The 12,857-nt window shown below is 44.6% G+C and overlaps 1 long non-coding RNA gene across 1 annotated transcript in view; it reads left to right on the top strand.

Moving 5' to 3' along the window:
* The first annotated feature begins 1,521 nt into the window (after nucleotides 1-1,521).
* Nucleotides 1,522-12,857, top strand: part of LOC137444843 (uncharacterized) — a 98,628-nt gene continuing 87,292 nt past the window's right edge. Inside the window, exon 1 of the long non-coding RNA XR_010988285.1 lies at nucleotides 1,522-1,702. This is a non-coding gene — a long non-coding RNA (uncharacterized lncRNA). The remainder of the gene's footprint in view (nucleotides 1,703-12,857) is intronic.

The following is a 12,857-nucleotide window of genomic DNA, read 5'->3' as shown; positions in this document are numbered from 1 at the left end:
TTCTGCCCCTGTACACTGCACTGGTTAGGCCACACCTCGAGTACTGTGTCCAGTTCTGGGCCCCTCAGTTTAGGAAGGAGGTTGACTTGCTGGAAGGAGTCCAGAGAAAGGCAACGAAGTTAGTGAGGGGCTTGGAACACAAGCCCTATGAGGAGAGACTGAGGGAGCTGGGGCTGCTTAGCCTGGAGAGGAGGAGACTCAGGGGTGACCTTATTGCTCTCTACAACTACCTGAAGGGAGGTTGTAAACAGGCAGAGGTTGGTCTCTTCTCCCAGGCAGCCAGCACCAGAACAAGAGGACAAAGTCTCAGGCTGCGCCAGGGGAAGTTCAGGCTGGAGGTCAGGAGGAAGTTTTACACAGAGAGAGTGATTGCCCATTGGAATGGGCTGCCCGGGGAGGTGGTGGAGTCGCCGTCACTGGAGGTGTTCAGGAGGAGACTTGACAGGGTGCTTGGTGCCATGGGTTAGTTGATTAGGTGGTGCTGGGTGATAGGTTGGACGTGATGATCTTGAAGGTCTCTTCCAACCTGGTCTATTCTATTCTATTCTATTCTATTCTATTCTATTCTATTCTATTCTATTCTATTCTATTCTATTCTATTCTATTCTATTCTATTCTAAACATATTTCTATATATAAATCCATCTGCCGCTCTGGGCAGTTGTATTTCGCAGCAGCGAACCCATGGCATTTCAAATGCCAAGCTAGGTTGCAGAAGCGACCACTGCATTTGATTCCAGAAGCGACCACTGCATTTGATTCCAGCAGCAGTGAGCAGCAGCTCTTGTTGCAGTGCTTTACTGGAAAGACAGACTGTGGGACCAGCCTTGAGGAAGTTGTGGTCTCTGGTAGTGCCGAGGGGGAAACAAAAAATGCTGAAAGCTCTGGGCTCCTGTTTTGCTCTCAGTGAATGTGTTCCTACAGTCAACACATCTTTGTGTTTTGCTGTCAGCTTTCAAATTGCTGCATTTGATCAGCATAGAATAAAAAAAAAAACCAAAACATTTCAAAATCTAGCTGTGTTTTCTCCCACAGACCCAACACTCCCTGAACAGCAGTACAGGCAGGGATACCAGTATTGCAGGTTCCTGGGACTCGTCTTTTAGGTTTACCTGTCCTGCTCTTACGACAAACACTTGCACAGGGAGTGAACGCAATGCCACTGCTTGCATTGCATCCAATTGTGCAAGTTTCAACCTGCTGCCTAGCTTTGGCTTCTCAAGGCAAGAGTCCTGCAGTTGCAAACCGTCTCGCACAGGTTAGATCGGGCACAGATGAGTAGGAGTTAGTACATGTTGGCTGATGGAATTAGTCCTGTTCCCTGCAAAGGTTGAGAGCTCCTGCTCCTAAGCTATTACGAAGCTTTTATCACAGCACTGGCTATGTTGTAACTCAACAAGTGCTTGATCTTTTACCCACCCAGACACTGGAGGCATTTTTAATTATCTGAGGGTTAATTTGCATAGAAGCTTTTGCTGAAACAATACATTCATACCTGTGTTATTATTGGGTATGAGTTTCTGTATCAGCATTTATAGTTGGATAAACCCAAAATAGCTTCCTACTAGGATTAAGACAGATGGGTTGCTTCAGAGCAAATCTGAGAGCCATCCAGCCCTAGAAACATCTTCCACTTTGCAGGGAAAGAGCAACTACAGCCTGTGGTAGGACAACATGTGTTCTAATGCCTCTTTTCTATGCAGGTATGAGGAGATAGAAATGCCTTGTCTGATGAAAAGCCCGTTTTGCAAGGCTTGACAATTACAATGTTCACCTTGAGCTGATGTCTTATGTATGTTTTAAATGTGGGTAAGATTGTTGCTGTATAGCTCTGGTATAACAGCTAGCTGTTTATCTTGTTTATCTTACTGAGGAATGTGGTACTTGCTTTGCTTTGGAGGGGGAACTGCTTTTATGGTGGTATATAAAGTGGCAGAGAGTGAGAGAACATGCCAGGAAGGGCTTGTCTCTCTCTATGCTTGACCCTTCGCCACTGTCATGCTGGGTCCCTCATCCCTCCAGCCTAAGGTGGAGAGAATAACAGCAGACTGACAGCACACCACAAGTGGGAGAAAGTCCATGGGCAGAGCAGTGGGAAGCAAACTGGAAGCTTAGGAAGCTCAGCTGTGCTTGTACCGACAGGACTGCTGTAACGTATGAAACAGGTCCCTTCCTCCAAGCAGTGTTGTTCAGCCTTTCTGCCCTTCTCACTACTGTCCTAGTTACAAGACAGGTGTAACAGAAGCAAAAAGCATGTTGTTTCTTTTCTGCTCTTACTTTAGAGCCACTAAACTATGTACAGCATCTTCTGTCTATGTTTCTTTATATTCTTTGTGTCTTTATGCTGCGTGAAATAAATCCTAGACAATCCCATGTAACAAGTGAATGGTTTCATCTCCCTGTTACAAGTAGAGGGTGGAGGCACAGACAAAACAATACTTTGCAGGAAATTGTAATTCAAGTACTAGTGGGAGATCTAGATTTTCATCATGACTCTTGACATTCGTCCTTGCCACTAAAATGAGTCCCCCTTTCAATGCCATAGGATGTTTTATATGGAGGGGGGAGATAGGGGATTATTTTTTTTTGTGGCAGAACTGTTCTACATTAAAAGGAAACATTTATTTTCATTGATAACAGCTCAGTGCAGGCTTGACCCTGGGCCCACAATGGGAGTTTTATCCTTGACTTTAATGGAAGAACAATCAAGGTCTCATGGTATGACATCCTAAAAAGAAGGAAAATACTGTGGTTTGTATCCCTGAGATAAATGCCTCATAGTTAGTGTAAGCCACTACATTCTGGCAATAAATGGTTTATTAGATTGATTAAATGTCTTAAGTTCACTTCAGCTATTAATCAGTTTTGGCAGCTGTTTATTGCTTTGTATACTTCAAAGTAATGGAGATTATTCCTTAATTATCTCATTGCAGTTCATTTGTTGTTTCCTAAATAGTGCCATTACAATGGTAAATTGCAACAGTAAAACCATGTCAATGCAACGGTATGGAGTTCCCATTTTATGACTCATTCATAAAGTTAATGCAATCTCCCTTAAAAAGTGCTACTTAAAGTGTAGCTGTGATTTCAGTGCAGTGACCTATTTGATATGGCATAAGGGATTTTGATGAGAAGGCAGGCCAGCATTAAGTGTGCTGGGACTCTGCTTTCACCAAAGTGAAACAGCGTATTCCCTGTTGGCATACATGTGCACAGCAGAATTTATTAAACCAGTACTTATTTGATCACTTTGACTTTCACCAAATGCTGTGCATTCCAAAGATGTTGTGCCTTGGACTATAATGTGTTTGTCTCTTTTCTCTGCAAAAAGAAGTGAGAAAACTCCAAGCAATATTATTACTTAGAGGTTAGTGTTGTCATTCCACAGGGATAGGAGAGTACCAAATCAATCAGAAGAAAATGGCTGCTTTTAACATTATCTTCAGATCTGGCAGCAATTCATGAAGTAGCAGTTGCATAACAATTTCCATTCTAAGTCTCCTTTTCAGTCAACTGTAACTGTACCTAATGTTAACATTATGAGTTGTCTGTTTCAGGCTGAGTTGTTAGGGAGGAATGGGTATTACTGTCAAGCTGAGGAAGATTCATGAAACCTGCTTTCAAAAGCTGTAACATAAATTGTCTCCTTTCTTACTCCCCAGTAAAAATTCATCTGGAAAAAATAACACTGCAGATTTTCAGTCCTTGGGGTTATTGTTGGGTTGGGGTTTTTTTTTATCATTGTTTATTCTCTTTGCCTTTTTTCATCGTGCATGTGACAGGAGAAAATGGAATCAGGGAATCATTTTGCTTGGAAAAGATCATCAAGTCCAAATGCATGTCCTTAGTGTGGGTTAAATTAGTAAGGGGAGTGGTTTTTTAACTCATGTTAGCAATTTGTCTTCAACTCCAAACTCCTCTAGACTCCTAATCCAGAAGCTTTGATAAAGGAACCCAACTAAACTGAGGCCTGGTTGTGCCAGTTTCTAGACACATTCATCACAAATTATGCCTGAAAAGTCCTCAATCCAGTGTGAAGCAAACACAGAATTAAAATGCCTGGCTATAATTTTCATGCAGGGTTGAATTCAGCTGCTGTAGAGCTGAATGACCCGGTGACCTACAAGTGTTCTATCCCATCTTCCCTGGTTGCAAATAATAGAGCCTGCTTTTTTTTTCTTCATCAAGCAACCATATCATGTTCCAGCCTTTTCAAAGATTAGTGAGGCCTCCTATTCACTGGGTGTGGTGGCTGCATCTTCTGCTTCATATGGTGAAGTTTAAATATTGTCCCACTGTCCTGAGGTGCTCATCAATATCTTACAGCTGGAGGTGAGATGCCAGCAGAAGTCAGCTCGAAGAGACAAGTAGAAGAAAGCTCCCACTTAGTGAAAACCAGATGTCTCAAGGCAACTATTTAAATTCTTTAGCCTAATTAATTTGGCCTAAACAAAATTAGGGCTTACTCTGAACCTTTCAAACTATAGAAGCGATACCACAGGGCAGAAACAACCATTTAGGAGACCACAGCATCTTTAAGTTGTGTAATTGCCTGCCTATCTGCAGCCTTAGAGTAGATCCATGCTATAGCTTTTTGCTGTTGGTCAGAGATGAGAGGTGGGAGTTCTGTGTCAGCAGGAGACCACAGCAGAGTCATGACAACAGTGGCAGGACTTTCATTTTGGCTATACTTCCATTTCACTTCAGCACCGCAGAGGAAGGAGATAAAACTTTGCTTTGCCCTTATCTGGTTACCCATTGTGAGCACTCTGTTCTGCAGTACCCTGCTGTAGCATTCCTACCGACACGGCTGTAGAGGCTTGGTTTCCATTTGAGTTTTGCTGGTTGTCGGCTAGTTTATCTGTGAAACAGATATAATGACAGCTAATCTCGTGTTATGGTTCTGTGGCTGTTTATAACTCCTATTAATAGCAACTGTGGAAAGCCTGGGAGTAGGTTTTATAGGGCACTGGGGTAACCAGTTACTGCACATTCCCCTGAGGCTACGCAGCATCAAGTGTAGCAGCTTGTCCTTTCCAGACTAGGTCATGATCATCTTAACTCTGCCATTCCCTATCTTTGGGAGATTTGACTTTGTGTTGGTATTCTTTCCAAGACGGAAGTGGTAAGCAATTGGTTTTTTGCTCTGTGGTTTATACCTGTGGATGTCCCAGATGGCTTCCAAGAAGAAGGCTCCATAACTAAGCTCTACCATCTCAAGTGGCTATCTTCACAGCCCTTAAGTGATCTGCTGAATTGGCTGGGCTTTCATAGGAGGAAAATAGGACAGGTACACGATGTTTTAGTCACTCTAAAGAAGTTCATACTTTCAAATGCTTCTAAATGTTCTGAATTCTCATTTCAGTTGCTGGTATCCATTGTGAAAAGTCTGGCTTTTATTCCTCAGAATGTGGGAGATATTCATGTAGTACTTGATTCAGTGGGGCATTGATCAACACAAACACTGTCACATATAAAACTTGCCTCCTTGAAACAGGACAGCAAGTACTGTTCTCACTGATAGATACGTGATGGGAACACTAAAGAAGTGTGCCAGAAGATGCCTGCCACGTTAGTGACGCGGTTATGCTTTCCCATTAAGCACAGTAAACACGGGAAGATATTTGTCTGCTGATACTGGGGGAACCAGCTGATGAGCTGTGAGAAAGTCCTGGCTCTGTGGATGATGAAATGGGATAAGAGAGGCATGACAAAGGCCCGAAACAGCCCTCAGCAAGGACTTCAGGTCATCTTGGCACACCAAAGTGGTAATTTATTCTAGGAGTCACTACTGAAATCATTGGTTTGAGCTATGAAATAAAGCAATAGCATGAATAAAGGCAGTAGAATTTGGCCTAATTGAGAAACAGAAGAGGAGGAGTGAGGGACAGGAAAGGTCATGTAGGTGCAATGTCCTGTCAGCTGAGTCAACTGATAGTCATGGTAAAGTATCCATCTAATTTCTCTTTGAAAGGGCTTCTCCGAAGAAGAACCTGCTGACTGCTGGAGAGAAGAAAGTCAAAACGATTAAGAATTGCAATGAGAGATTCTAGTCAGTGCCTGATTTTATGCCATTCATTTCAAACTGCACAAATAGTAACTTAGCTTTTGACCTTATTCCTAGAAGAGCACCTGAGAATGCATCATTGCATCATCACCGAGAGCCTATTGGCCTTCTTTGTAATTATGGGCTGGCTTTGGAAAGTGATGTAGCTCGATTGGTTAAGGCTGATACTAGACCTAACTAGCAGTGGATGACTACCACAAAAAATGCTGGCATGAAAACCACAGACTCCCTTTGAAGTTCTTGGAGCTGTGTTGCTTGCCACTCTCGCCATGTCTTTGATTGAAAATTGGTTCACATGGCTACCAGTGGAACACCAGAGCGCTAAGCATGGGAAAGAGCATGTCTCACGTGGTGGGGTGATCTGTGTGGCTGGACGTAGAGAAAATGGACTTGAAATAGGTAGACTTGAGTGAGGAAAAGAGGAGAAATTATCTGCAGAGGTACTGAAAGGGAGCCTTAGGCATGTGTGAATTCTGTACACCAGCTATGAGGGAGACGGGCAGATGGAGGAATTGGTAAGGCAGAGTAAAGGAAAATGAACCACAGAAAGGGGTAGGAAATAGAAAATCCTTGAAGAAAAGCTCCAAACAACTTTCAGTTGTTTGATCTTAGTGGCTTTCCCCTGGAAAATTTCCTAGCAGGGAATTTCAAATGTGGGGTGATCTTCAGCTGGAGAGCTGCAAAGAAACTTGGTGGCATTTGTTGGGGAAAATACTGGAAAATGTTTTAAATGATGGAAAAGCAGAGGAAAGCTCTGTGGCTGTGCTTGGGAGCAGTATTGTTTGCTTCTCCAGTTGTTCCTTTTGCCACCTGTGTAATGACAAGAAGTCCAGTGGACACCAGGAGCTCTAAATATATATTTCTTTTCCAGAATATGCAGTGCTATGGTGGTGCTGCTTCATGCCTGGGTCCTGGTGACTCCCACAGCAGGAGACACAGGTCATTCAGGTGTAGTTTGGAGTGGATGTCCTACCCTTTTCACTGCAGAATTTGTATTCCACAAAAATGGCCATGGAACAGGTTCTCTAATAAATATCTAGAAGTAACAGAAGGGTCTAAGCATCAGGAGATGCACATAAGTGCTGTGTGGGCAGAGGGAGCTGAGCACACCCAAGATGAAATTGAGGTTAATAAAAGTATTCGATGGTGAAATGAAGATAACTCAATAATCTTGTCAAAATTAGTCTCATTCTGTTGGATTCTCTACAAAGAGTGGTAAGAAGTGACCCAAAGCCTAAAGATTTACAGTTTAATTGTAAAAGGAAATATAATTTCATGTGGAAAACTGAAGCATAGAAAGAGCAATTCAGCTGAGATGACACTGGCAATTTCTGGCAGAGCGAGGACTACCCACTCTGCTACCTCTCTACTCTGAGATTGAAGCAATCCTTTAAGATCTTGAAAATCAGCCTGATAAAGACACAGGAAGGAATGTAATGTGCTGTGTTGTGTACTACTCCTGGAAGATAGGCAAAGTCCATAATTCCTGGTCCTACCACCCACCCATCAGAACCAGAAGCACCGAGTGGCCTACTGGGATGCAGGAGCTCAGCCCTGTGAGCAGACACAGAGGCAGTAGGCAGTACACAGAGTGTGTACTATCATCTCACACAGCCACAGGGCAGTCCTTTGTTAGAGAGGTGCCAGGTGTGAAAACTTAACTGGTGCTGTGTCAAGGGGGCAGCAGGAAGCCACTGCTTGCTTGTTTTTGGAGCCACCACACAAGTAGGATGCAGGGAGGTGGCAGAAGCCCCATGCCTGGAGGTTTTTAAGGCCAGGTTGGATGTGGCTCTGAGCAACCTGATCTAGTGTGAGGTGTCCCTGCCCATGGTAGAGGGGTTGGAACAAGATAATTCCTTGAGGTCCCTTCCAACCCTCATAATTCTATGATTCTGTGAGGAACTGGGATTCTCACACGTGCCATCCAAAACTTGAAGCCTGCCTCAGGCCACCGACTTGGTGAGTGCCACTGCTGTCGTTTACAGCTAGCAAAGTCACGTCTGTAAATGGAAGCAAATAGATTGTGGCTCTATTAGCTGCAGACGTGTGGGCAGGTCTGCCACGGCAACAGACTTCACACAGTTGCAAAGCGTTGAGTGCTCCAGAGACTGATATGCTGTATTAATTCAATTAATTGGTTGAAAGATCAACCTGTGAAGAACAAATATCTCAAGCCAAATAATTTTTCTCTTGTCTGTGGTGGGTAAAGCATTCTGTACATGATTGTCTCTCAGATGTTCATCTATGACATGTACATCTTGATGTTCTTGGGTGATTTTCTCCCAGCTTCACTTGACAGCTATTCTACATTTCACTTTCTCCTAGGCTTTTGTAGTGGTTTGAGCCTTAACTGGAGTTTGAGAGCTCAGATGCTAGCAAATAGAGGATGCCTCCCCTGTCCCCCCCACCCCTCTTTTTCCCTGATAAGGAAAAAGGAGAGAAACAAAAAAAAAGGGGGGGAGAGGAAAAGAGAAGGAGGTAAATCTACCAAAAATAATCTGGAGTCAGTTTGGAAGTAGTGGAAGTAATATTTTTATATATATATCTCACTAACAGGGAGGGTTTACAAGGGTAAGGAATAAGGATAAATGGGAAAATAGACAAAACCAAGCCTGGATGGTTTTGTATTTCCCTGGATGTGCGTGGATTTCAGTCCTTTAGAGAAGCATGGGTGCAGTAGGGAGAGGCCAGGCCTGACCACATGGAAGAATCAGGAGCCTGGCTGCAGCTGTTGCTCCTCTCCAGCAGGCGAGGCAGAAGAAAGAGGGCAAATGGCAGCAGTGTCCTTCTTGTTATAGGGAGTAGAATAGACCACCCTTGACCTGGGGGACCCCTCCTGCTGGGAAGGGGAAACCAAGTTCCTCTCTGTTCACCTGGATCAGGTTCCTTTTGTTCCAGAGCTCTCCCCAGGATGGGTGTAACCCAGAACAGCTTTCCAGGAGAAAGCAGCCTTGGGGCCTATAAAAGATGGGGAATTATCTTTTTAGCAGGACCTGTTGTGACAGGGCAAGGGGTGATGGTTTTAAACTAAAATGGGGAGAGATTTACACCAAATGGAAGGATGAAATTTTTTATAATAGGGGTAGTGAAACACTGGCCCAACTTGCCCAGAGAAGTGGTTGATGCCCCATTCCTGCCAACATTCCAGGTCAGGTTGGATGGGGCTCTGAGCAACCTTATTAAGTTGAAGATGTCCTTGCTTACTGCAGGGAGGTTGGACTAGATGACCTTTAAAGGTTCCCTTCCAACCCAAGCCATTCTATACTCCCTTGGGTCAGTAAATTAAACATTTTCCTTGCATGCTTTCATTGCATTCAGTGGTGGAGATAAATATGGCTGGGTACAAGCCAAACTGGCATTTAGAGACTCTGATGAAGCTGGAAAGCAGTGTCGTGCTGTGTTGGTCCAAGCATCATTTGCAATGCTTTGCCCCTGGCTAGTCATCCTGCAGCTCCCTGGAGCAGGAGCATACCCTGTTCCATTTGCATGCAGAGACGACTTCAAACTGCCTGGTGTTTTGTGTGAAATTTCCCCTTGGCTGGAGGCCCTGTGCAAGATCCACGCACCATTTACGTTCTTTATGCATTATCTTCTACCAGAATAGTTAAATAATTAAGACAGTCTGTTGGCCAATATATTGAGAAATGAATTACTTGGTTTCCATTGGCTGCTATTTATGTGACCATGGGGGTTATTATTTGCAAGGTTTTGTGCAGCTCCAGCTCCAAGTGGAAGTGCCTGGCTCATGGAGTGGTAGTGCCTTTTGGGAAAGCTGGGTTTGACCTCACAGGGAAACCCCCCCCCTCCCCCCCCAGGCTCTCTCCCAAAGGAGGATTTTGTGCCTGAAGCCTTGGGTGGTATTTGCAGACTGCCTGGACCTGAGTCAAAACCAACAAGCAGCTCCAGGACACCTGCTTGACCTGTACTGCTTTGATTTAGGGAAATTAAACTGTAGCCTATAGAGAAAGAGCTGAAATCCTGCTGCTTTGGGGAACGTTAGTTCAATGTACTCCTTCAGTGAGTTGGCCTGGTAGTTTACAATGCAGAAACCCTGGAGCATTTGTGAATTGTGAGCGAAGTACACTATTCATTATCTGCTGTCAGGCATTCATCATGCCAGTGTAAGCTTCAATCCTCTCATCAGGATGCAGAACATTACTTATGACCAGTCACAGGCCATGAATAATGGCTTAACGAAATGAACAGTTCTCGAACAGTTCCGACTCAGGTTTGTTAATCAAAGCTATTCAGAGCCACATTCTGGCACCCCCTCACACGCACTGAATAACACCTATCCCCAGTGCAGTCCCTTTGGGTTTAATTGCATTTATGGCTTAACAAACCCTTGTGTTTTTATCTTTATTTTAAATCTGATTGACCTCACCTCAGCAGCTTGCAGGGAATGCTGGAGCTTGCTTCCACCACAATCACAGAATCAGTAAGGTTGGAAAAGACCTCAGAGATCATCAAGTCCAACCTGTCACCCAACACCTCATGGCTAACTAAACCATGGCCAGAAGTGTGCCCAGGTGGCCAAGAAGGGGAGGTTTAGGCTGGATGTTAGGAAGAAGTTCTTCACAGAAAGAGATATTGGCCATTGGATTGTGCTGCCCAGGGAGGTGGTGGAGTCACCATCACTGGAGGTGTTTAGGAAGAGACTGGATGAGGAGCTTGGTGCCATGGTTTAGTTGATTAGATGGTGTTGGATGATAGGTTGGACTGGATGATCTCAAAGGTCTTTTCCAACCTGGTCTGGTCTATTCTATTCTATTCTATTCTATTCTATTCTATTCTATTCTATTCTATTCTATTCTATTCCATTCGCCACACCAATCCTTGGTGGCTCTACCACCTCCCTGGGCAGCACATTCCAACGGCCAATTACTCTCTCTGTGAAGAACTTTCTCCTCACCTCAAGCCTAAACTTCCCCTGATGCAGCTTGAGACTGTGTCCTCTTGCTCTGTTCCTGGTTGCCTGGGAGAAGAGACCAACCCCCACCTGGCTACAACCTCCCTTCAGGGAGTTGTAGAGAGCAATAAGTTCTCCTCTGAGGCTCCTATTCTCCAGGCTAAGCAACCCCAGCTCCCTCAGCCTCTCCTCACAGGGCTGTGCTCCAGACCTCTCCCCAGCCTTATTCCCCTTCTCTGGACACGTTCAAGAGTTTCAAAGTCCCTCTTAAATTGAGGAGCCCAGAACTGGACACACCACTCAAGATGTGGCCTAACCAGTGCTGAGTACAGGGGCAGAGTGACTTCCCTACAATAAGTAGTTCTTGGCTTGTTCTGCATTATCACTTGCTGTATAAGACCACTTTGGCAGGCATGATGTATCTACTCCATCAGATGGGATGTCCTTGCTGCTGAGCAGCTAAGTGATGATTTAAAAGTATCTGTTATTCTTTATGTGGGAAAAGTAAGTCAAGGGATGCATTCTTGATGGACCTTATGCACAGGAAGAAAATAGCATGACCATATTCATCCAGGGATCATGGACTCTTCTAGGCAACCTCCCAGCTGAGGTTTCACACCACCAGTGGTTCTCTCCTGTGTATTGCCAAACATACTTCAGGGTCCTGGAAACTGGAATATATTGGTGTGCTTGCAACCCAGTCCCCAAGTATTCCTCTGCTTATGTTCAAAGCAGCTGGTAGCTCTAGATCTCTTCTCCAGTTGTAGGAGGCTTCTTAACATTTTTTTGCTCTTCTGAGCCTTGCCAAGGATGCTGGTACTGCATTTCCAGAGACATGGAGTGATGAAGTTGGAACATTTCATTTATGGAGAGCTTTCTGGGTGGTGATGGTAAGGTAAAGCCCTGGAAAATATTCCTATGAATCAGAATCACGGAATGTTAGCAGCTGGAAGGGATCTTGAAAGATCTACCAGTTCAACCCCCCTGCCAGAGCAGGATCACCTATGTCAGATCACACAGGAACACATCCAGGCAGGTTTTGAATATCTCCAGAGAGGGTGATTCCAGAACCCCCCTGGGCAGCCTGTTCCAGTGTTCCATTACCCTTACAGTGAATTTTTTTTTCCCTCATGTTTCCATGGAACTTCCTATGCCTCAACTTCCAGCCATAAGCTTTTCTCTTCAATACTGTCTTTGCATTGTAAAGCACAGCCTTGGCTCTCATTACACATGTTGGGTAAGACTCAGGCTGGTAAGATTCAGGCTGGATGTGAGGAGGAGGTTCCTCACCATGAGAGTGGTGAAGCCCTGGAATGGGTTGTCCAGGGAGGTGGTTGGGGCCCTGTCCCTGGAGGTGTTTAAGCCCAGGCTGGATGAGGCTCTGGCCAGCCTGATGTAGTGTGGGGTGTCCCTGCCCATGGCAGGGGGGTTGGAACTCGATGATCCTTGTGGTCCCTTCCAACCCTGACTGATCCTATGATCCTATGATACCTCTAAGAGTGGTTCCCCTGCATTACTTTGGTGTATGGGACTACTAGCAGATGTGGAGGTGGTAAGATATGTGCAGGACTCTGGATACATTCCTACTCCCTCTGGTATTCTCATGCTGAGGGAGTAGTTCCCAACTTCCATTATGGTCAAACTCCTCTGTGTGTTTGAACAGAGCTCAGTATTTGATTGTGTAGATCCATTTGCAAAATCACTTTCAGCGCATAATCCTCCATAACCAGTTCTTCTTCCTTGGCATCATATTTTGGGAGACAGTCACAGCAGTTTCACCCCTGGAATGTATTTCTCCATATGATTCAGTCTCAGTCCACTTGTATGGGCGAATCAGTGCTCAAACTGAGGGAGAAAAAACCCTCTGGATTCCTGTCAGAGG

The sequence above is a fragment of the Melanerpes formicivorus genome, unplaced genomic scaffold (assembly GCF_026170545.1).
Source record: "Melanerpes formicivorus ecotype bairdi unplaced genomic scaffold, bMelFor1.0.p_v2 SCAF_13, whole genome shotgun sequence".
NCBI lineage: Eukaryota > Metazoa > Chordata > Aves > Piciformes > Picidae > Melanerpes > Melanerpes formicivorus.
Note: the sequence above shows the minus strand (reverse complement) of the source record. Positions and strands in the feature narration are given on the sequence as shown.